We start from the raw sequence: 22,597 nt of genomic DNA on the forward strand, positions 1-22,597 counted from the left end.
ACACATAGGTGGCTATTTGAAGCTGAAAGACGGCCAAACCTGAATTCCCTGAACTGTTCTTTTCTCTCCCAGTCTTTGCTGTCCCTTCTCATTTCCTTCTCTGACCTGAGCTTTATTGAGAAAGATGACTAAGGATGAGACCTAAGCTCAATATTTTGCAGAGGGGAGGGATTTTTATAATTTTATTGTTACTACAGCCGCACGAGGCGGTCGCTTTCCCTTTGGGAGGTAGGCACCTTGGTCCACCTGATGGCATTCAGGTTATATTTGCTGTGATGAAGGGAAGTTGCCTGGGGGGTCTTTTTGCATGGGGGGAGCTTATATTTAGTGTAGGATTGTAGTTTCCTCATGAATGTGCGATTGGTATTTGTGTGTTTAGACTTTGCATGCTTGTAAGTGTAGAAGTGATTCTAATGTCCGGAGGGATTAGATGTAGAGAAAGAGGCATTAGTACCTTTGGGTCCCAACATCCCAATGACTCCTTTGAGATCTTAATAGTTCTAGCCCACTAGTCTGGCAGAAAGAGGCATTGTCTGCCTGGAGGCTCTGGAGATTCCTTGTCCCTTCTGAAAAATACTCTGGACTGATCCCGGACGCCTGATGGCCCTGACATGGTATCTTCACCTTGGGATGTGTCACCTGGACAAGGTAGGAAGCGCCAAACACATTGTTGTCAAACAGAAATGTCCTGTTAGGGAGTACAACTGACTGGCTTCATCAGCATCTCCAGTTTACAAGAAACCATGGCTGTTGTCCTTCACCGCCTTCTCTGCTGCCTGCAGCTCAACCCTTGGTTAGTGAGGACCCCCCCCCCCCCCCCCGCCCCCATTCAGAGACTGAATCCATGCCTGGGCCCGGCTCACTGCATCTGGAAGCTCAACCCTGATGGTATCCCTTGAGCTGTGGCTACTATTTCACATCGGTTACAGCTCTACAGCACCAAGTGGAGATAGCTCCTTTGAGTTATCTGTGTAGAACTCAGGGCTGTTGCCATAGCCCTGGCAGGTAGTCTTTTTGATAGAGATAATTTTGGGTTTTTACTCATTTCTGGGCTTGATCCAATGGTCTAAAAGTTTAGTTTTTTGAAGAAAACTGTGGACTGGTAGATTAATGACACTCCTCACTGGGGCCACAATGCAATAACAAAACTCATTAAACTAGCCGGGTCGTTCATGTAGATATCCATGAGGGCAAGCCTTCTGGTGTCACAGTGCCAATCAAGATACCACTCAGATTGCTATCAGCATCGCTCGGGTGCCTTCTTCTGCTGCACCTGGCAACAGCGGTCATCACAGATGTGCCAGGATCGTGTTTGTGGTGCAGTGGTGACTACCAGGCAGACTTGAGAAATGCCAGTCAAGAGGTCACACAGTGAGCTGTCACCTCTGCTTCCTCTCCTAGGGCCCCACTGGTGTCAAAACCTTTTCAGATTACAGCTTTGCTGATCCAGACTGACCAGCAGATTCCAGCCACACTCTTAAAAGTCCTTGCAATGAGTCTGTGTCAAGGTTTTGACTTTTTGGGTCATTCGCAGCTTGGTAATTAGATAGATTTTGTTCTTGCCACAAAGGGCTCTCAACAGAGAGTTCATCCCAGTACCCAGTGGGAAGTTCACACTCCTCTGCCAGCCAGAAGCACCTGATCATTTGGCATGGGCTCTTTAAAAGTCAGTTCAAGTTGGGTTGTGGCACATGCCTATAGTCCCAGCGCTTGGAAGGTGGAGGTAGAAGGATCAGAGTTCAAGGTTGTCTTCACCGCGCAGTTTGAGGTCATCTTGAGATATGGACCTGTTTCAAAAAAATAAAACTTGGCTGAAGAGATGGCTTGGAGGCAAAGGTGCTTGCCAGCAAGCTTCGCAACTTGAGTTCCATCTCTGGAACCTACTCCCATGGGTTGCCCTTTGACCTCTACATGGGCACAATATCTTCTCCCCTTCATCAGACAAGTGTAAAAGAAACTAAAACAAATAAAAATTCAGAACAAAACCACAAGAAGCCAAAAGTCAGCCAAATGGATTTCTGACTCTAGATCCCTCATCTCTTCCTGGTGCGTAACAGTAGGGTCCCTGAAGTACCTCAGAGAGAGATCACCTCAGCTACTTCCTGCTTGCTGATCAGGATGGCCTACTGCTGTTTTAAAAATCTGGATCTCCCCTGACATTTCCTGGGCACCATGCTTTTCTGTATCACAATGGCAGCCTGGGCCAGTGCGGGATGGGAATTTCACTCTAGTTCTGGCTCTCTGGCCTGCATCTTTGCTGAGCTTGTGTGACCCTGAGGTCAGCCAACACTTGGTTGGATACAGTGCCCGTGAGAACTAACCCGTGCAGGCCGAAGTGGACGGCATGACAAACCTCTGTAAGTTAGAAAAGGTCACAGGCAAGTCTCAGAAAGACAAATAGTGTGCTTACGTAGATATATAAGAGGACATGAAAATAGAAATAAAATTGCCCAGAGAGTCAAAGAGTTCTTACTAATGGGAGGTAGAAGAGTAAATCATAATATATATGTATTTGAAAATGTAAAAAAAGTTATCCTTTCTGCACCTGATTGTCTTTGTATTTAGAATTTCATTTTATCACTGTATTTTAAAGGCCAGATCATGGCAATTAATTATCTTTAGTCACAGGCTTCTTTCCCAACCTCACCATTTCTTTTCCATTTTTCTTCTTACATTTTATTTTATTATTTAAAACAATTTTTAATTTAAGTATATTTTGGTAATATTTTTCCCTCCCCCAAGTCCTTCGAGAGTCTTTCCCCCTCTTTACCTGCCCAACTTTAAGTTCTTCCTCAAAAAACCCCCCAAAACCCAATACAACAGCAAAACTCCCCCAAATCAAGAAAACAAAATAAAACACCTAAACAGAAAACAAAAACAAATCCCATCAAACTGAAACCAAGTAAAAGAACACAAAAAGACTTTGAGTCCATTATATGTTGGTCAACTACTCCTGAACACGAGGCCCGCCTTGGTGTGATTGATATACCCAGTGTCACTCCATTGGAGAAAACTGATTTGTTAACCTCTGCCCTGGTGGCTAGGTTTACATTCATTCATTCATTCATGTAAAAAAATTAACAATAAAATGTAATTAGATAAAACAATAACCATCATGCTAAAGCTGGACAGGACAAACCAACAGAAAGAGTCCAAGAGAAGACAAGAATCAGAGACCCTCTCATTTATACACTCAAAAATTACATAAAAAAAAAACAGTAAACTGGAAGCCATAATTTTTGCAGACCTGTGCAGGCCCTGTGCTTGCTGCCTCAGTCTCTGAGTTCGTATGAGCTTTGATGATCTTGATTTGGAGGCCTTGTTCTCTTGGTTTTCTCCATCCCCTCTGGCACTTACACTCTGCCTCCTCTCCTATGGGATTTCCTGAGCTCTGAGGGGAGGGATTTGATGGAGACATACCATTTAGAGCTGGCCGTGTATTTGAAGGCCTCTCTCTTTTTACATAATGTCTGGTTGTGGGGCTCTATATTTGCTTATATCTGTTACAGAAGCAAGCTTCTCCGATGGTGTCTGAATAATGCGTTGATCTACGAGTATAGCAGAATATCGTTAGGGATCATTTCTCACTACATTATTTATTATTTTTCTTATTACCACGGGATACCTAGTCTCTGGTTCTTGGTCACCCAATCTGCATCAGGTGTGGGTTCCGTCTCGTGGAGTGGACCTTAAATCAGTTATTGGTTGGTTACGCCCACAAGCTTTGTGCCACCATTGCCCTGGCGTCTCTTGTAGGCAGGACACCGCTGCAGACCATTGGGTTTGTGGCTGGGCTGGTGTTTCTGTTTCTCTTTTGGCAGCCTGCACCGTATTCTTGAATAAGTCTGGATCTGAGTTGAGATGAGAAAGGGTGCCTTGGACTGCTGGGATTGAGGAAACTCTTTGTGGCAGTGAAGGGACAGCAATGTCAACACCGAGGAGAACATCTGAGATGCAGGATGTGTAAGGCACGGTTGTCGCCCTTTGTCTTTTCAACCTTACCTGCATCCTTCAGGTAGAGAGTGTCCAAGTACATCTCCTTGGAGGCTGCAAAACCATCAGTGGTGAGACCGCTGCGTTTGCCGTCTTTGGTGGCTGGGACCGTGAATTTGGTCTTCATGTCCTTTATCTTAGCAAGATTCTATTGGATAAAGCAGACGGCAGCTCAGCTTCTGACCTCTCACAGAAATCGCTGGACTCTGCACACAGACACACACCCGCTTCTGTCGCCATTGCGTGGTCATTCCATGGGGTGAATCAATTTGTCTAAAGAATATAGAGCAGTTTGGACAGACAATCTCTCCAAAAATAGGGATTAGATTTAGTTATCTAAACTAAGCTGGGGGTTCTGAGGCTTATCAGTCTGGCATGTATCCTGGTTGGAGGAACTGTCAACCTCTGCCCTAGGCTCTTATTTCCTATATAGAAGCCAACAGTTAGCTTGTCTCCCCTGACAACAGACGCATTAGAAAAGTCTTGCAGATGGTTAAGGAAATAGCATCAGTAGATCTTGTGCTCTGATGACCACAGAGATTTCTACAAAATGAGGCAATTTTTTTTTTTAGCGGCTACAGGGATCTCCCTGGGAAGAGAATGGATTCATTATTCATATACTCGTTGCCAGCAGTTATCCGGAGAAAAGTAGCCATCCAACTAGAAAGGGCAGTGCAAATTTAGCTGACGTTACACACAACCCCACTTTGACTCTGGAAGGAACTCCTGTTGTTTCAGCTCACTGACTGGCGTTGTTGTGGGTGAGAGAATTGCCAACTTCCTCCTCAGGGTCATTTGTGACTCTTGTGCCTGGATTAATATCTCTGGCCAAGTGGACAGGTCAGCAACTTAAAAAGCAAGTCACCTGGATGTATGGGATAAAGTTGGTTGTGGTCATCACTGAACTGTCCCCTCATCTTGTTCTCGCACAGTCTGATGGGTAAAAGCTCTAATTCAGTGCTGTGGAGACTGATTAGTGGCAGTGCTCCATCAGGGACCAGCCCAGACATAAATCATTTCTTGTGTTTCTGTGTGTGTTTGTTGAGATTTTTATGAAACTTGATCAGTCAGTCTGACCTGGTCTCAAAAAGCAAAACAGGCTTGGCATGGTGGTGCACACCTATAGTCCCAGCACTTAGTGCTTGGTGATGAAGTCTTGGGGCTGGAGAGATGGCTCAGTGGTTAAGAGCACTGGCTGCTCTTTCAAAGGACTGGCTTTAATTCCCAGCTCCCACATGGCAGCTCAGAACTGTCTGTAACTCTAGTTCCAGGGGACTTGACATCCTCTTATAGTCTCTGTTGGTACCAGGCATGCATGTGGTACACAAGACATATAGACAGACAGGCAAAGCACCCATAACAGATAAGTTAAAAATAGATCTTAAAAAAGGAGTTCAGAGCTAGTCAGCTGCAAAGTTTGAGGCCAGCCTGAGCTTACACTGTCATGTATCCTGTGCTATGTGAGACACATTCACAAGCAAGAAAAACTAAAACAAAAATAAAAATATGCACTATAAACATTGAGCATATCAGAAAATACGCAATATAAAAATGTGTTTAGGGCAGGCATGGTGGCACATACCTGTAAATCCTAGCAATTTGGGAGGCTGAGGCAGGGTGGCGTGTGGGTTCTGGGCCAGCCTGGTGAGTTTCAGGCCATCTTATATGATCGAGGTCCTTGTGTAACTGAGGTCCTGCCTCTGTTTAAAAGAAAAAACCAAAAAGGTGGTTAGTTTCATTAGTAGAGAAAGAATGCCACGGAAGCAAGCCATCTTTTGTTGTCTTTCAGGTTAGTAGCGGTTGATAATGTAGGGTGGGAAGGGGAACTAGCATCTTCACACAGTGGAGGTAAATCTGAGCTGGATCTCTACTACCTGGTAGAGTAATACCCTTTAGACTCCTGTGAGTGGGCTGGAGCTGTGCTTTCCTTCTTCTGGACATCAAGGATGGCATTCCTGTGATTACATTGTATTGCTTGTGATTCTAGAGGGAGGTGGAGGAAAAAGGGAGGGGGGGAATGAGTGAGAGAGACAGAGACACACAGATGCTTTAAAACCACCTGTGTGTGTATTCGTAAAATAACAGTTTTTATTTTGACTAGTTTTGGAATTTATACTAATAGGAATTTTTCCTCTTGTGTATGTATTTTTTTTTTGCTTTTTTTTTTTTTTTTTCCGAGTCAGGGTTTCTCCTTGTGGTCCTGGCTGTCCTGAAACTATCTCTGTATGGTGTGATAACTCCTTCTGTATATAGGTTGCTTTTATTGGTTAATGAATAAAGAAGTTGCTTTCAGCCAATGACTTAGCAGAGTATAACCAGACCAGAAAAGATAGATAGAGTAGGTGGAGTCAGGGAGACGCCATGTAGCCGCCAGAGGGGAAAGACATGAACTGTCAGTTGGAACCTTGCCGGTAGGCCACGAGCCTCATGATAAAATATAAAATAATAGAAATGGGTTAATTTAATATGTAAAAGTTAGCCAATAAGAAGCTAGAGCTAATGGGCCAGGCAGTGATTTAAATAATATAGTTTCTGTGTGATTATTTCAGGAGTCTAGGTGGCCGGGAAACAAACAAGCGGCCTCATACCACATCTGTAGACTAGGCTGGCCTCAAACTCACGGAGATCTGCTTGCTTCTGCCTCCCGAGTGCTGGGATTAAAGGCCGGTGCCCCTGTGATAGGCAAATAGGAAATGTTTTATGACTGCTCTTACCTCTTTCTTTATGCTTATGTTTTTATCCTGAATTCTACTGTTGTCTATGATTTAACTCATTCACTTTCACTATTGTATAGCATTTCCATTTTATGAATCCATGGAACAATTTTCATATCTGTTCTCCTTTGCTACTTTTTAGTTTATCAGCAGTGTGAGTTACTGTTTGCTTTTAATATGAAAACCAGCAGGGCGTGGTGGTGTATACCTTTGATCCCAGATCCAGAGGCAGATGGGTTTCTATGAACCGGGTCTATGCAGTGATCTCTAGGCCAGCCCAAGATTACATGGTGAGACCCTGTCTTGAAAAAGAGGGCTGGGCTGGGTCGACCAGCATTGGTCCTCTGCATTCTCAGAAGGCTGCGAACCAAGAACTGCTCAGCAGTCTGTCAGGAGATGAAGCCCTGGAAGATGCTGAGGACCGCTGACCTTCTGTCTGTTAGTTTCAGAGGTGGAGAGAAGGAAGAAGGGCAGTGTAGCTGGAGACTTTTCTCTGTTCCACCCAGTCCCGCCGGACCAGTTTCTCTCCTCCCTGCAGCTGCTTATAAAATAATCGTTCAGAGGATTAATATTAGTTATAATTGTTTGGCTGATGGCTTAGGTTTCTTATTGGCTAGCTCTTACACATAAATTAATCAATTTCTAATAATCTCTATATCATCACCTGCCCCACGGCTTACTGGTAATGCTCTGATATCTTACTTCTCTGGCTACTGCTGGTGTCTCCCTGACTCCACTTTCTTTCTCCCTGTCTCTCTGCTTGGATTTCACGCCTAGCTATATTCTGTCCTGCCATAGGCCAAAGCAGCTTCTTTATTAACCCAATGGTAATAAAACATATTCACAGCACACAGAGGGGCATTCCACATCAGGGTTAATCATGTTCTCATTAACTTTTGATAGCCATCTTAATGAGTGTAAGGAGGCAGAGGCATCTCCCATTGATCTGCAGTCTTTAATGATTAGTGGTACTAACGATATTTGTAGTGATTGCCTAGAAACAGTTGTTTTGTTTTATTTTTCAAGACAGGGTTTCTCTGTGTATCCCTGACTAGAACTCTCTCTATAGACCAGGCTGGCCTCAAACTCAGTGATGGGACTATAAAGATACGTGCCACCATCTGGCTTTTTTGTTTTGTTTTGAAGGAAGATTACTGTTTTGTGGCACCACCCCTCAGGATAGTTTTTCTTCAGCCTGCAAAGATTCAACTTCTTGCCTATCTTTTGGTACAGGCTGTGGAGTCAGACACAGGTCCACCTGTGGGTGTGTCCTGTCTTCCAGGCTTCATGTGAATGGCACAACTCATGAAGTGACGTCATTCCAAATACAGCATGGGAGGAACATGGACATCAAAGTCATTGCTAGAGAAATGCCCTTCACAGCTACTGAATCTTCCTCATTTAATGCTAATGTAGACTTACTCTAGGTTTATTAAGTTATTTTTTTCTGACAATTCAAACGCTTCCTTATTTTTGGAAAGTTGAGGAATATATATATATATATATATATATATATATATATATAGTGTGTGTGTGTGTGTGTGTGTTTGTGTGTTTGTGTTTTGAACCAGGGTCTTACTATGTAGCCATGATTGCCCCAAAACTTGTGATTCTTTTGCCTTAGCTTATGAGTACCAAGGTCGCAGAGGTGTGGCGCCATACCCAGTTTATATATACATTCTTTTGGTGGTTGTTTCCACCTCAGAGATTAGTAAAAAAGATAAAACAAAGTACCTAACATTAAAACAAAACAAAATACAAACAAAACAAAACAAAACAGAATTTGCCTGCAGAATTTGTCAACTTCATGACATCTGGGCCTTTGGACTCATTTTTCCATTGGTTTAGGGCATGAATTTTCTTGGATTGTAGCAAGGCTAGAAGAAGAGAGGTGAGAGAGCCTTCCTATGCTAAGCGTCTTTTCTGCAGTTTTGGATAAGTACTTACTTCTGTAAAGAAATAACCGTGATGCCCACACACATGTGAGTACCACTGTCTGGATCTAGTGGTCGTCAAAAAAAGACATGAAGTTGGGTTGGGATGATCATGGATGAACTTATATAAGTTCGTATTTTATTATATACCTATACGAAACCATCAAAAATAAAAAGAATTAAAAATCTCTAAAGCGGTAATATTAACCACATGCAACAGGCCAGGGTGAGCTCAGTCCTCTTTTCGCCAAGCAGAGGAAGCCCAGTGCTGTAGGTTATGTGGCAGATTGCATTATCCATCAGAAAGTTCACAGGCTGTGGATTCTGATGTATTTCCTGCCAGCTGTCTTTGGGCTGGTGGTTTATAGCATTCGTGTTCAGATAAGCAGCATCAGTGCTGGAGGATTTATGATGCCTAACCTAATTTTCCATCACCGTACCTTGACTTTGGCCTTAGAAATTGTAGCCCATATAGAGCAATTGATGGTTACCCTCTGGAGGCAAATGACCCCCTTTAACTCCAGGGCAATAGCTAATAAGGTCTTGATAATTGTGGATCCCCCCACTGTCAGCCATGGCTTCCCACTCCTTCCAAAGTTGCCTGGGATTGATGGATTCAGCGTGGAGGAGAGGAGGTCACTCCTAGTGACTTTCCCCTCTTCCCCTTAGTCTCACCAGGGCCCTTAGAACAGGAGTAATGAAGCCATTTTTCTTCCAATATGGTCTTCTATAATGAAATATGGTGTAAATTCATCTTCTCCTGAGCACACCATTTTTTCCTTGTCAGATCCGCAGTCTTTCCTTGACTGAACCAATTTGTTATCTACAAAAGCCATGGCCTTGTATTTCCCTTTTGATTCTAGGAACTCTGGGTTGGGTCAAAGGAATTTTCAGCTATAAATTTAGTAGAGGGTCAGCTTCTTCCTCAGCCGAGACATCTGGTCTACCCTTGAATGGATTTGCGAGAAAAAGAAATTATTGGTAAGCCTCTGCAAGGCTTCAAAGTGTCCTTTTCGTAGTTGACGAAACCTCTAGGCAAGCTATGTCAGTAAAGACAAAAACTAGTTTTTCTACACACCCCACGAGTGAGAGATGCTTTAGTCATCATGATCTGGAGCAGAGATGGGATAGTTTGATTTCCTCATTTAACTGAATCATCACTTACGAATCTGTGGAATCCTGGGTCAAACTCTTTGTGTTATGACTCGTCTGAAGCAAGCGTTTATTTTATTTTGCCTTTTTTTTTTTTTTTTTTTTTTTTTGGTTTTCTATGTTTTTTTTTGAGACAGCGTTTCTCTGTAGCTTTGGAGCCTGTCCTGGAACTAGCTCTGTAGATCAGGCTGGTCTTGAACTCACAGAGATCCACCTGCCTCTGCCTCCCAAGTGCTAGGTTTAAAGGTGTGCGCCACCACAGCCCCGCATACTCTTTGAGTTCTATATGGATTTCGCACATTAACCTTTGGTCAGAGGTATAGTTGGCAAAGATTTTCTCCCACTCTGTAGATTATCTCTTCTCTCTATTGCTCTTTTTCTTTCAATGCCCCCACTCCCTGTTTTTCTTTTTAAAGGCATTATTGCTTGTAGTGGGGACTGGCTTCTAACTTGCTATTCCATACAAGCAGAGCTGACCTTGAACTTCTGATTTTTCTGCCTCTGCCTAAGTGCTGGAGTTAAAGCTCTTCACCACCATGCCTAGCTATCTGCCTGTATCCCTCCTTTCTTCCCTCCCTCCCTCCCTCCTTCCTTCCTTCCTTGGGCACAAAGTCTTCTGTTTCTAGTTATATCATATTTCTTATGGATGCCATTATTGTCTCATTTATTTGCTTTTTCTTTTATGGGCTCTTCTGCTAATTCCCAGCTTAGTTTTGAGCTGGGTCGCTGGCCACTGTCTTCCTTACATGATTAGCGTTACTATTTTCTTTTTCTATCTTCCTTCATTCTTTTTTGTTTTTTCTTTTCTTTTGGTTTCCAAGACAGGGTTTCTCTGTGTAACAGTCCTGACTGTCCTGGAACTCACTTTGTAGACTAGTCTGGTCTCAAACTCACTGAGACTCACTTGCCACTGCCTCCTGAGTGCTGAGATTAAAGGCATATACTACCACTGCCTGTTTTTTTTTGTTTTTGTTTTTTCTTTTTGAGACAAGATTTCTCTGTAGCTCTGGCTGTCCCAGGACTCACTTTATAGACCAGGCTGGCCGATAACAGAGATCTGCTTGCCTCTGTCTCTGAGTGCTGGAACTAAAGGTGAGTGCCACCACTTCCCAGCTTCTTCTTTTTCTTTTTATAATAATAATAATAATATTTATGGGTGTTTTGTTTGTGCTCCAAGAGCATGCCTGTGGCTACTGAAGGCATCAGATCCTTAGGAACTGGAGTTACAGATTATTTTGCTAGAAATTACACCTGAGTCCTCTGAAAGAGCAGCTGGTACTCTTAGCCCTAAGTCATTGTTCCAGCCTTGGGGCCATTACTTTCAAAGAAGCCCATTATTTGGATAGTTTTATTTAGGTATTCTCTTATTATCTCATTTGTATAAAACAGACCTCATAATCCTGTTTTTTTTTGTTTTTGTTTTTTTAATTTTCGAGACAGGGTTTCTCTGTAGCTTTGTAGCTTTTGGTTCCTGTTCTGGAACTAGCTCTTCTAGACCAGGCTGACCTCAAACTCACAGAGATCCGCCTGCCTCTGCCTCCCGAGTGCTGGGATTAAAGGCGTGCGCCACCACCGCCCGGCCATAATCCTGTTTTTTTTTTTTTTTTTAAAGATTTATTTATTTATTATGTATACAACATTCTGCCTCAATGTATGCCTGCACGCCAGAGGAGAGCGCCAGATCTCAGTACAGATGGTTGTGAGCCACCATGTGGTTGCTGGGAATTGAACTCAGGACCTCTGGAAGAGCAGCCAGTGCTCTTAACCTCTGAGCCATCTCTCCAGCCCCCATAATCCTGTTTTTATGGATGAGAATTGCACTCTACTTTTTTCTAAGAATGACAGTTCTGAGAGAGAGGCCATCGACTCTTTCCTCACCTCTGCTGCTTCTGCTTGGTCCACTACCCAGCCTTTGTCTTTCTTATAACACAGAGCACTATTCCTTATGTAAACAATCATTAGCCCAATTGAAAAAAGCCTTGATTTAGCCAGGTGGCACCCGGGAGGCAGAGGCAGGGGCAGGGGCAGGGGCAGGGGCAGGGGCAGGGGCAGGGGCAGGGGCAGGGGCAGGGGCAGGGGCAGGGGGATCTCTAAAGCCTCGACTTGTCTGAGTCCATTAGGTTTCTTTTATTTCTTTAGCCACATCTGGACGTGATGGGCAAATAATATTATTAGTTCTGAGATTTTTTTTTTTTTAAGTTTATTTCATGTAACCCAGACTGGGCTTAAAATTCACCAGTAGCTGAAGGTGACCTTGACCTCCTAGTCTCCCAAATTCTGCAATCACAGGCACGTGCCACCGTGCCTGACTGAGACATTTTCTTCCTTTTCCTTCAAGCTTTCTTTGGCCCTCGTACCTCCTAATGTCGTTTGTAACAAGTCTGTTAGTTCCACCCTCCCCCTGCCTTTTTCTTTTTTGGTGCTGGGACGCAGGACCTTTCTCACGTGATATGCAAATGACCCGCCACTGAGCGAAGCAAGCCCTCTGCCTCTGTCTCTGTCTTTATGATGAAGTTTCTGGTTTGAGCTGAGGCGCATGGCTGCCGTTTTCAGATAGCTGGGACTATGTGAGTACATTCTGGACAGTGGGGTATGAAGGGAAAGGATTTGAGCAATTTCCAAACTGTGACTTTCGAAGAAGAGGACAGGTCGTGGTGTCGCCTGCCCACGTACCCCTCCCGCTTCTGTTTATGGACTAGAGCATGAACACGGCAGCCAGTCGCCTACGACTTCGCAGAGGATGGCAGCCATCAAGGGATGGTGGATTTAGGCAACACTGGCCAGGGACACAAGATCGGAGTTGAAATTCCAGCCTCCACAGGCTGGGAGGAGAAGCTGCAGTGGTTCCATCAGCTCCTGCCTTCAAGCCCAGATTCTGCCTCTGAGGCAGGAGCTTCCCAACTGGAATGCAGGGAAATGGGGACATTTTTTGTTTTTTTGAAGAAATGGGTGAAGACTCCTAGATATTGCATCTGTGTTTGTTTTTTTTTTTCCTAAATGGGATGACTCTTTTCCTTCCTTCTTATTTACTTATTTATTTATAGAAAAGTATATTTATAGAGATAGGGATCTTCTAATGTGGAAGACAGAACCCAGCTCAAACTAGATTAAGTATAAAATAGGAGTTTATTGACTTATTTAACGATGAAGTTCAGGAGTAGAACTGGGTCCAGGCTTCTAAATCTCCACTCTCTCCATGTCCCTCTCTACCCTCTGTCTGTTTCCTACGTCGGTCTCACTCTTTCTGATTCTGAGACGCATCTCTGTGTGTATTGAGTGAGAGTAGCTTGGCTGCTGAGCTTGAAGCCCGGGTCATTTCTGGCCCAGCCACCATGCAGGAACCAGATAGAGTGTCTCTCTCTATATGCTGGTTAAGCAGTAGGGCACTGTGGCATTTCCTCCAGAACCACATAGAACCAATGAGGTTGTTCGTCAAAGAAAAGGCACGGTGAATATGCAGAGGAGAGAGGAGAAGGATGAGGAAGGAAGATATCCAGGAGGTTATCTGTCTGTGTAACTACCCCTGCTGCTTACCAGCACCACCACTTCTACCGTGGTTCTCCATGGCCGGCAGCGGAACAGTGGCTGTGTTCTGGGCTCAGGGCAGTTCCTGCAGGCGTGTGGCCTCGTTCAGAACACTATGTAGTGATAAATGCCATATAATCTAGATCTGGAGTATGCGGCTCCCTCCAAAAGTCAGTGTTGTGATGTTACTCAACAGCAGCACTCTGGGGAGAACTTTAGGAGGTGGGGCACAGTGAGAGTCTTGGGTCACTGGGCATGAGCCCTGAGAAGAGATAGTGAGACCTCCCCCTTCCTCTTTCTCTTTTGTGACCCTGTCACAAGATTAATTAGATTCCTCTAGTATGTGCTCTTGTTATAATATTCTGCTTAACTGAGAACCAAAAACAATGTAACAAATCAACTAGTGGCCCAGACCTCCCAAACTATGGGCTATCTTTTTTTTTTTTTTTTTGTATCGGGAGGGAATTTCAGTGAGTACTGAAAATTCATCCATGTTTAATTTCCATCAGCTTAATATACCTCTGATTTCAAAAGGTAGGAGTAGAACAAAAGGATTGCATTAACATACAAATTGAAAGTCAGAGCTCGGCTATCTTGTAATAATAAGAGAAAGCTGACGATATGTTACACTCTATGGAAGAAGAAACAGGCTTTGAGTATGCAATATCCTGGCTTGAAGTCACTGAGCTAGTCTGTCTGCCTCCAGGTCCACTTACTTCCCTTCCCATCTCACACCCACTTTATGCCATGCCAACCTTTGCCTTATTAGGGGGTCTTGTGTCTTTTTTGTGTTGGTTTGTTTTGAGACAAAGTCTCACTCACCATGTTACCCTGGCTGTTCTGGAACTCTTCTCTGTAGACCAGGCTGTCCTAGAACTCACGGAGATCCCTCTGCTCTGTCTCCTGAGTGCTAGGAGTAAAAGTGTGTGTCTCCAGATATCTATTATCTATGCATGTTTTAAATAAAGTGTTGAATCTATCTATCTATCTATCTATCTATCTATCTATCTATCATCCCGCTTTCTTGCTGGGCATGATGAGCATGTGTATGTAATCTAACTACCAAGGAGGTCAACAATTGGAGGTGAAGTTCAGAGCTGTAACACTTGTCTGTATGCAGGAGGCCCCAGGCTCACTTCCCAGCACTGAAAACAAATTTTTAAAGTAATTTTGCCTTTTTCCCCTTTTTTAAAAATACTGTTTAAGTAATTTACTGTTTGTCATTTCTGTTAAAAACCATCAATACATGAGTAAATAGCATTTTAAAGATTTGAAATATAATGTAGTCTCGATATGCAAGCTGTGTGTAGTGGCTAAGGGAGCAAGCAAGTGTATCTGCTATATCTAATTTAAATGTGGTTCATCTAGTCAGTGGAGAAACGGAGAGAGAAGAATAAATATGGACTTTAGGCTAAGGGGATGCACGAGGCACTGGGAACGTTAAGTTGCAGAGTGTGAGAGGCACGGGATTAGTATCTGGGCTGGAGCTTGGTTTCCTTGGGCCACTACTACAAGGGGTTGATGAGACTGCAGTGGCCAACCATGGTGCTCTTCCCTGGGTCTATGTTTGGGAAGGTCGTGTTTTTTATTTTACCATCCTGATCAGGGCTGAATATCTAGTCCAAAGTTAGTCAATGGTTTATTAGATGGCTCATAGCAAGGACCTCACTAAGTCTCCCTGATGGTGACGACCAGTATCAGAACAAAGTAGTTTCTTGTTTTATTTATTTATTTAATTAATTTTATTTTCGAGACAGGGTTTCTACGTAGGTTTTTTTTTTTTTTGTTCCTGTCCTGGAACTAGCTCTAGGGAGGCAGAGGCAGGTGGATCTCTGTGAGTTCGAGACCAGCTGGTCTACAGGAGCTAGTTCCAGGACAGGCTCCAAAACCACATAGAAACCCTGCCTCGAAAAACCAAAAAAAAAAAAAAAAAAAAAAAGAAAAAAAAAATGGAACTAGCTCTACTAGACCAGGCTGGCCTCGAACTCACAGAGATCCGCCTGCCTCTGCCTCCCGAGTGCTGGCATTAAAGGCGTGTGCCACCACCGCCCAACATAATTTTGTTTAAAGAGAATCAAGCTCATAGAAGTCAGTGGCTTCTTCTTCTTCTTCTTCTTCTTCTTCTTCTTCTTCTTCTTCTTCTTCTTCTTCTCCTTCTCCTCCTCCTTCTTCTCCTTCTCCTCTCCTTCCTTCCCCTCCTTCTCCTCCTCCTCCTTCTCTTCTCCTTCCTCCTCCTCCTCCTCTTCTTCTTCTTCTTCTTCTTCTTCTTCTTCTTCTTCTTCTTCTTCTTCCTCTTCTTCTTCTTCTTTCAGGTGAGGGGTCAATGGGGTCTCTAGCCTGTTAACATATTTTATAATACCGTGTTCCACTGAACAAACAGCAAAGCAGCCCACAGGCCCTTTCTCAAGGGAGACTGCTTAGGCGGTCCTCAGACTCTCTTGTCGTTAGATGTGCCACACTCTGCACGGCCAAGCTGCCATGGTAGGTCTTTATCACCAGTGCTATTTGTTTGGGTTAAGGCTTCACCCCGGGCCCTGGCATCCATATATCCAAAGAGTCTGGAATGTTCAGGTGGAAGTTCCATCCCAAGCCCCCTCCCCTGAGAGTTGCCTCAGTCGAGACTCCACCTCTGAGAAAGCCCACCAAATGGTGACTCTTCCCTTGAGATGTTCAAGATCACTCCCACAGGGTATTTAAACTGCCCTCCCAGAGATTAAACATGTGGTTTTCTGGTATTCCTTCCCTGTCTCCTCTCCGCCACCCAGGAGCACTGGTATCCATTAAACCTGGGCTTTCTCTAATTCGGTTTGATTTGGTCTGGTTTGGATTATTGCATCGGTGGAGAGGTTTATTGGGACACAAAACTCTTCACTGTTCTTATCTCCAAGTCCAGTAAATGAGATGATGAACAGATTGAGAGGTTTTCCTCTTTTACCTGAGAGTCTGACTAACATAACAGGATGCTAGACTCATTTTCCCAGTTGTTCCCCAGAACACTCTGACAGATGACAGATGTCCTCACTTCCTCATTAAGTGTTGGAACAGCTGGGTGACACTTGCTAAGAAGTTATGGAACCGACATTGCCAGCAGTAGCTCTTGATTTGTTCTAGGTGAGGATGAAGAGGGACAAGGTGAAGAATTCAATCCTCAGTGAAGGATGTTTCTGTGCTTTTCTGGGGGGAAATAATTTGCTCAAGTATTCAGGGAGTGAGCCTTCAGAGTTCTGCAGCTATGAGGACTGGGCCTGAGGAGAAGTTGGAGGAACTGTAGAGGGCTAAGGTGTGGTCAGGCCAGGCCCCAGGACAAGAGGAGGAGCTGAGGTTATCTTGAAAAGATCTGAAGGGTGAAACCAATCTAATAGACCATGACTGAGGGGTTGGAGGAGGGCTGCTTATGCTGGGGTCATGGAGAGAAGGATTACCTGAACAGGAAGATCTAATAACTGTATGTCTGCTGCTCACTTCACCAATATAGCAAGAATATTTTGTCTCATGTCCCTTCCGCCTCCTCCGTTTCTTCTACTTCTTCCTCAACCAGAGAGGAGTTATAGAGAGTGGAGGGATGAGGAGAGGAAGCATAGAACACACCATACCTAACTCCTCGTTTCAAGTAGTTTCTCAGTGGAGAGAGCTCCGAATTTGGGGCATGAGGACATTCTCATTGGGTAAGGGTTTGGAGGTAGGCTGTTGAACTACATCAGGATTTATGCCATAACTTTTCTGTGGCTCGAGAATGGATGACCAAAGGCCGGGATGGAGATGGTTCACACAATGGTTCTGCAGGGAGGGTCATGCTTTAGGCTTATCGAGCTCTCTGCCTCACACAGTGGGACTAGGACAAGGCCCCAGAGTCTTTTTAAACAGGGTGTAAATGTGAACACTGCTTCTGAGTAATTATACACGGACTAATTCTAACCTAGACAATCATATATGCAAAACAGACATACTATTAATATACCATTCGTCAGTAAACATTTATTAAAACCAGCTGGGTCCTGGGGCTATGTGGACAGCTAAAAGTTGTTTCTTCAAGAACATGCTGGCTAACTGGGCGTGGTCATTGGAAAGCTGAGGCAGGAAGATCACAAATTTACAGAGCTCACGGCTAGCCTGTCTCGTAAAATGAACACGCAAACATACACAAAAGAAGCTTCCTCCTTTCTTTCTACCTTAGGGCCTTGTACACACTAAAGGTGAGTTCTGTTTCTGGACTACATCCCCATTCCTAGCCTTAGGCAGGATGGCCACTGCAATTTTGAGGCTAGCCTGGTCTACATAGTAAGTTCTAGTCCAGTCAAGGCTATATAGAGAGACCCTGTCTGAAAAAACCCAAAACTGAAGCAGAGTCCCCCAAATCACTCCACCACCCATCCAGCTCTGCACAAAAGGCACAGTTCTTGCTACACTGAGTCATGTGCTGTTGGTGACCATAGTTGGCCCAGAACCCAGGACAATATTTTGTCTGTGGGTAAAACAAAGTTCCACCTATTCTTTATTGCATCCAATGTGGATATCTAATCTATTCTTACCAAACAAGAAAAGCATGTTTAGGATCGTTTGATCTAAAGTAAGGAGTAAAGCAAATTTAAGACTTCCCGAGGAGGCATGCCCCTTAAAGGGAAGCAGCCATCCTGCAGAGTCCTACCAAGTGTTCTCCCATGAACAAACTGGACTCAGGGTGGAAGCAGCAGGAATTTATCCATGTAATAATTCAAGCAATCTAGAGGAAGCCAGAAACCCTCAGATCAGAGACTGCATGTTCGTTTCCTGGCCACACAGACCCAAATAACCACACAAAAACTACATTAATTACAACACTGTTTGGCCAATGGCTTAGGCATACTCCTAACTAGCTCTTACATCTTAAATTAACCCATTTCTATTAATCTTTGTATCACCATGAAGCTGTGGCCTACTGGTAAGGTTCCGGCATCTTTCTCCTTTGGCAGCTGCGTGGCATCTGCCTGACTCTGCCTTCTTTCTCTCTGCATTCCGTTTAGTTTTCCCCACTTAGCTCTATTCTGCCCAGCTATAGGCCAAAGCAGCTTCTTTATTAATCAATGGAAATAAAACATATTCATAGCATACAGAAGGGAATCCCACCTCAGAACCGCATAAAGGAATCTTTATAAAAATCTTTATAAAAATAGATGTAGGAGTAACTAGGTTACAGTCACTCATGCTTGTAATTTCAGAACTGGAGGGGCTAATGAAGCAGGATCAGGAGTTCAAGGCCAGCCTGTTCTATGTGGGTGAGAGACAAAAACAAAGCTACTGGAAGAAAAAGCATGTGTGTTTCTGTGTGTTGAATGTATAGAGTAAGTGGGACAAGCTAAAGCTTTGTAAGATCTTGGACTTGGTTTAAATACAACATTCCTACAAAGCGTCTTGTTTTGTTTCCTTCACTGTTGATTTTGATGACTCTGCCTAATATGATTTTTAAAATAACAAGTAATCAGATTAAAACCCAGAAGCTAGGGGATGGCACGGTTGGTGAAGGGCTTGTTTTACAAGCATAAGGACCCAAGTTTGATCCCCAGCACCCATGTGAAATCCAGGCATGGCGATATGTGTTTGTAATCTCAGATCTGGGAAGACAGGAGGATCCCTGGAAGTCACAAGCCGCCGGGCACAGTCAGTTGGTGAACTCCAGATACAAGAGCGATCCTGTTTCAAATAAACAAAAAGCAGACAAAGGGTGTGGGTGGTGGGCTGGTTCAGCAGGCGTGGTAGATTGAATGAAAATTGTGTCCCACAGGCTCAGATATTTGAAAGCCTGGCCCTTCGTTGGTTGCTCTGTTTGGGGAGGCTCCGGAATCTTCAGCAGGTGGGGCCTTGCTGGGGGAAGGCTTCGGAGTTTATAGTCTCACCCTATTTCCAGTTGGCTCTCTTTATTTTTATTTTTATGTTTTTTTTTTTTTTTTGGTGAGTGATTGAAGATGTGATCTTTTAGCTTCCTGTCCTGGCTGCCTTCGGCCGCACCTCTCCTCTAGTATGAACTCTCCCTTTGCAACCTTGAGTCAAAATCAACTCCTTATTCTATGTCACATTTGGTCATGGTGCCTTACCATGGCAATAGGAAGAAAGTAACTAATATAGAAGGTAAAGGTCTTACCACAGAAGCCTGAGGGTCTGGATTCACGTGTGCCCTTCATACACAATAATAAATGAATTAATTAATAACAATAAGGTGGAGAGCAACTGTGGAAGGCCTACACACGCATACACATACATGCATGCATACCTGTACTTATCACACATGCAGATAAGAACATGCACCCCCACACACCCACAGACACGCACATGTTCTAACACTAAGACAAGAACAGTCGGAAAACCAGTTCTAGTTCTAGAAAGTGAATAGGTTTTTGGTGAGAAGTTTGCTAAGCAGCGGTCCTAGTTAAGACATTTATAGCTGTGATAAAACACCATGACCAAAAGCAACTTGGAGAGGAAAGGGTGTGTTCCACAACACCCTCATCACTGAGGGAAGCCAGGGCAGCCGTCTGAGGCAGGAACTGATAAAGAGGCCACAGAGGGGGGCTGCTTACCGGCTTGCTCCTTGTGACTTGCTCAGCCTGCTGTTTTATACACTCCCACACACCAACACCATCAGACCAAGGGTGGCCCTGCCCACAGTGAGCAGGGTCCTTTTTCATCAATCATCAGTCTAGAACAGACACCACAGGCTTTCCCACAGCCCAAACTGGTGGGGGCATTTTCTCAACTGAGTTTTTCTTTCCCCAAATGACTTTAGTGTGGGTCAAGGTAGCATAAAAACTAGCCAGTACAGCAATAGATCATGATCCTGACACAGGAATTTATGTTCTTTTGGTTATTAATTTTCTAAAGACTATCGAGCCACGGATATAGAAGAAAATCTATGGAAAACTGACTTAAGTACTTAAGTTGGAGTACTATGTCACCACAGCCGAGACATGGGGCAATAACATGGTTTTAAGTATTAGACACAATGCTATGCCAATGTAATTATATGTGTGACATTATCATAATGGGGGCTGATTAAATGGGGGTGACATAAAGCAAAGGTGTGTATTAGCTCTTTAGACACCGACGTGCAGATTGCTCCCCGGGAAGTCATTTTCCCCAAAGCTTTGTCCCTCAAGGACTGCAGAAATGCCAATTGTTTCTGCAGTTTCCACATCAAGGAGCTTTTGTTCATAATCCTTAGGAATTCTCCCCAACAGACTACAGTAAGACTCAACATTAATGGTGATGACATTTTAGATCCAAATTACTGCCTTCGCGCTTTAAATAATTGCTTGCATCCCTCATGGAAGGGACGTGCAGATTTTTCACTCCGGTTCTTTCTTGCTCTTTTCCCTTTCATTTCTTATCTGTCGTCTTCACCGCCTGACTAGCTCCTTGTCCCTTATAACGGAAAACAGGGTGATTCCCCCACTCTGAGCCTCTTTGTTCTCCTTGCCCCTTGCCACTCTTCCCCCCTCCCCCGGACCCTGAGATCTGCCTCTTTGACTACTTTCTTCCTCAAAGGGCACCCGTGCCTCCTGTATGCCAGGCAAGTACGACCCCAGTCAGCTACACCCCCAGCAGGCAGCTGCTCTGAATACAGACAGACTTCAGGGAGAGGAACACTTTGAACAAGACTTTGAAAAGTTTGACAAGGGCTGGTCTGCTTTCCTGGCCTGTCAGTTCCTGGAATTCTTGTCCTTCTTGTCTCTGAGGGACAGACAGCTCCAGGTGCAGGAAGTGCCCTCTGACCTTAACAGCTAAGTGAGGGCACCAAGAATGGAGGAGCTATTATTTTAGTCTGCAGGCAGCAGGTTTCCCTCAGGGAGTTTCTCAGTGCTCCCTGGAAAGGTGTCCCCAGTGTTCCCACAGCAAGCCGTTCCTTTGAGGCCCTTTTTAACACCAGCCAGGGTTATTTGTTCAATAATGTGTTCTAAAGAAATTGACTTTTAAGGCTGGGTTTCGTGGTTCATGCCTTTAATCATGGTTCTTGTGAAGCAGAGATAGGAGCAGCCAGGACTACATCAAGAGACCACCAGTGCCAAAACCCAGCCAGTGGTTCTCAACCTGTGGATCTCAATCGCTTTGGGGTTTGAACGACCCTTTCACAGCGTCACATATGATATTTATATCATGATTCATAACAGCAGCAAAATTACAGTTACGAAGTAGCAACAAAAATAATCTTATGGTTGAAGGTCACCACAGCATGAGGAAGAGTATTAAAGGGTAGCAGTGTTAAGAAGGCTGAGAACCACTGATTGGGACCAACGCTTTTTAATGAACCAGAGTCTTAGTCCGCTTTCTCTTGCTGTGATAAACACCTTGATCAAAAGCAACTCAGGGAGGAAAAGGTTTATCTGTCTTTAAGCAAGTCAGGGCAGGAACTCAAGCAGGAATCTGGAAGCAGAACCAAAGCAGAGAGCATGGAGGAGTGCTGCTTCCTGGCTTACTCCTCATGGCTTGCTCAGCCTGCTTTCTTATTCTCCCCAGGGCCACTGCCCAGGGGAGCACCTACCCTTGCACCCTTCCATATGAACCGTTAAATCAAGGAAATGCCTGCAGACATGCCTACAGTCTGGTGGATGCATCTCAGTTGAGGTTACTCCTTCCCTAATGGACTCTAGTTTGAGTCAGGCTGACAAAAACTAACCAGCACAAGCATATTGGTTAGGTAGTTTTAAAAGAAAGAGGCAGATTTGGCTATATTGGGTTCTGGCTCAGCAGGGCTGCCTTCAGCTCTGGCAAAGCGGATATTGATGTCATCAGCTCCCATCTTTGAAGAATAAGGACATTTTCCCAAGATAACCAGGATGTCATCTTACACCAAGGAAAATTTACATTTCTCCAAAAGTATTATTAAATTTCTTGTCCATACTCAGATTCCTCTGAATTGTTCTCTACCCATTGTTTAAATTGGCCTCTAATTGAAGTTCATGTATTACAATTGACTCTCGCTAGTTCCTCAACTTTCCTGAGCCCTGAGTCCTTAGAGAGGATGCCATGGTCTTCCATGTGGCCTCTACTCTGGATTGGGTTAGATTTTGGTCAGTTACTTCCATCTCTTACCTAGTAAGCAATGCTTGTATCTTCCTCTAGGTCACACTAAAGTGATTCTGTGTTGCTGTTCAGCCCTTCTTTTGTCTGTGTCAGGGGTTTCCATTAGTACAGTTTGACCTTGACCTCCATATGTAGCCTAGGATGACCTTGAGCTCTTCACCCTCCTAATCCCTCCTCCTGAGTGTTAGGTTCACAGGCCCCACACCCAGCTGGGGCTTTTTTTATAGT

This window comes from Microtus oregoni, unplaced genomic scaffold, assembly GCF_018167655.1.
Source record: "Microtus oregoni isolate MIOR12 unplaced genomic scaffold, Mior012 000009F_ref0000495, whole genome shotgun sequence".
Lineage (NCBI taxonomy): Eukaryota > Metazoa > Chordata > Mammalia > Rodentia > Cricetidae > Microtus > Microtus oregoni.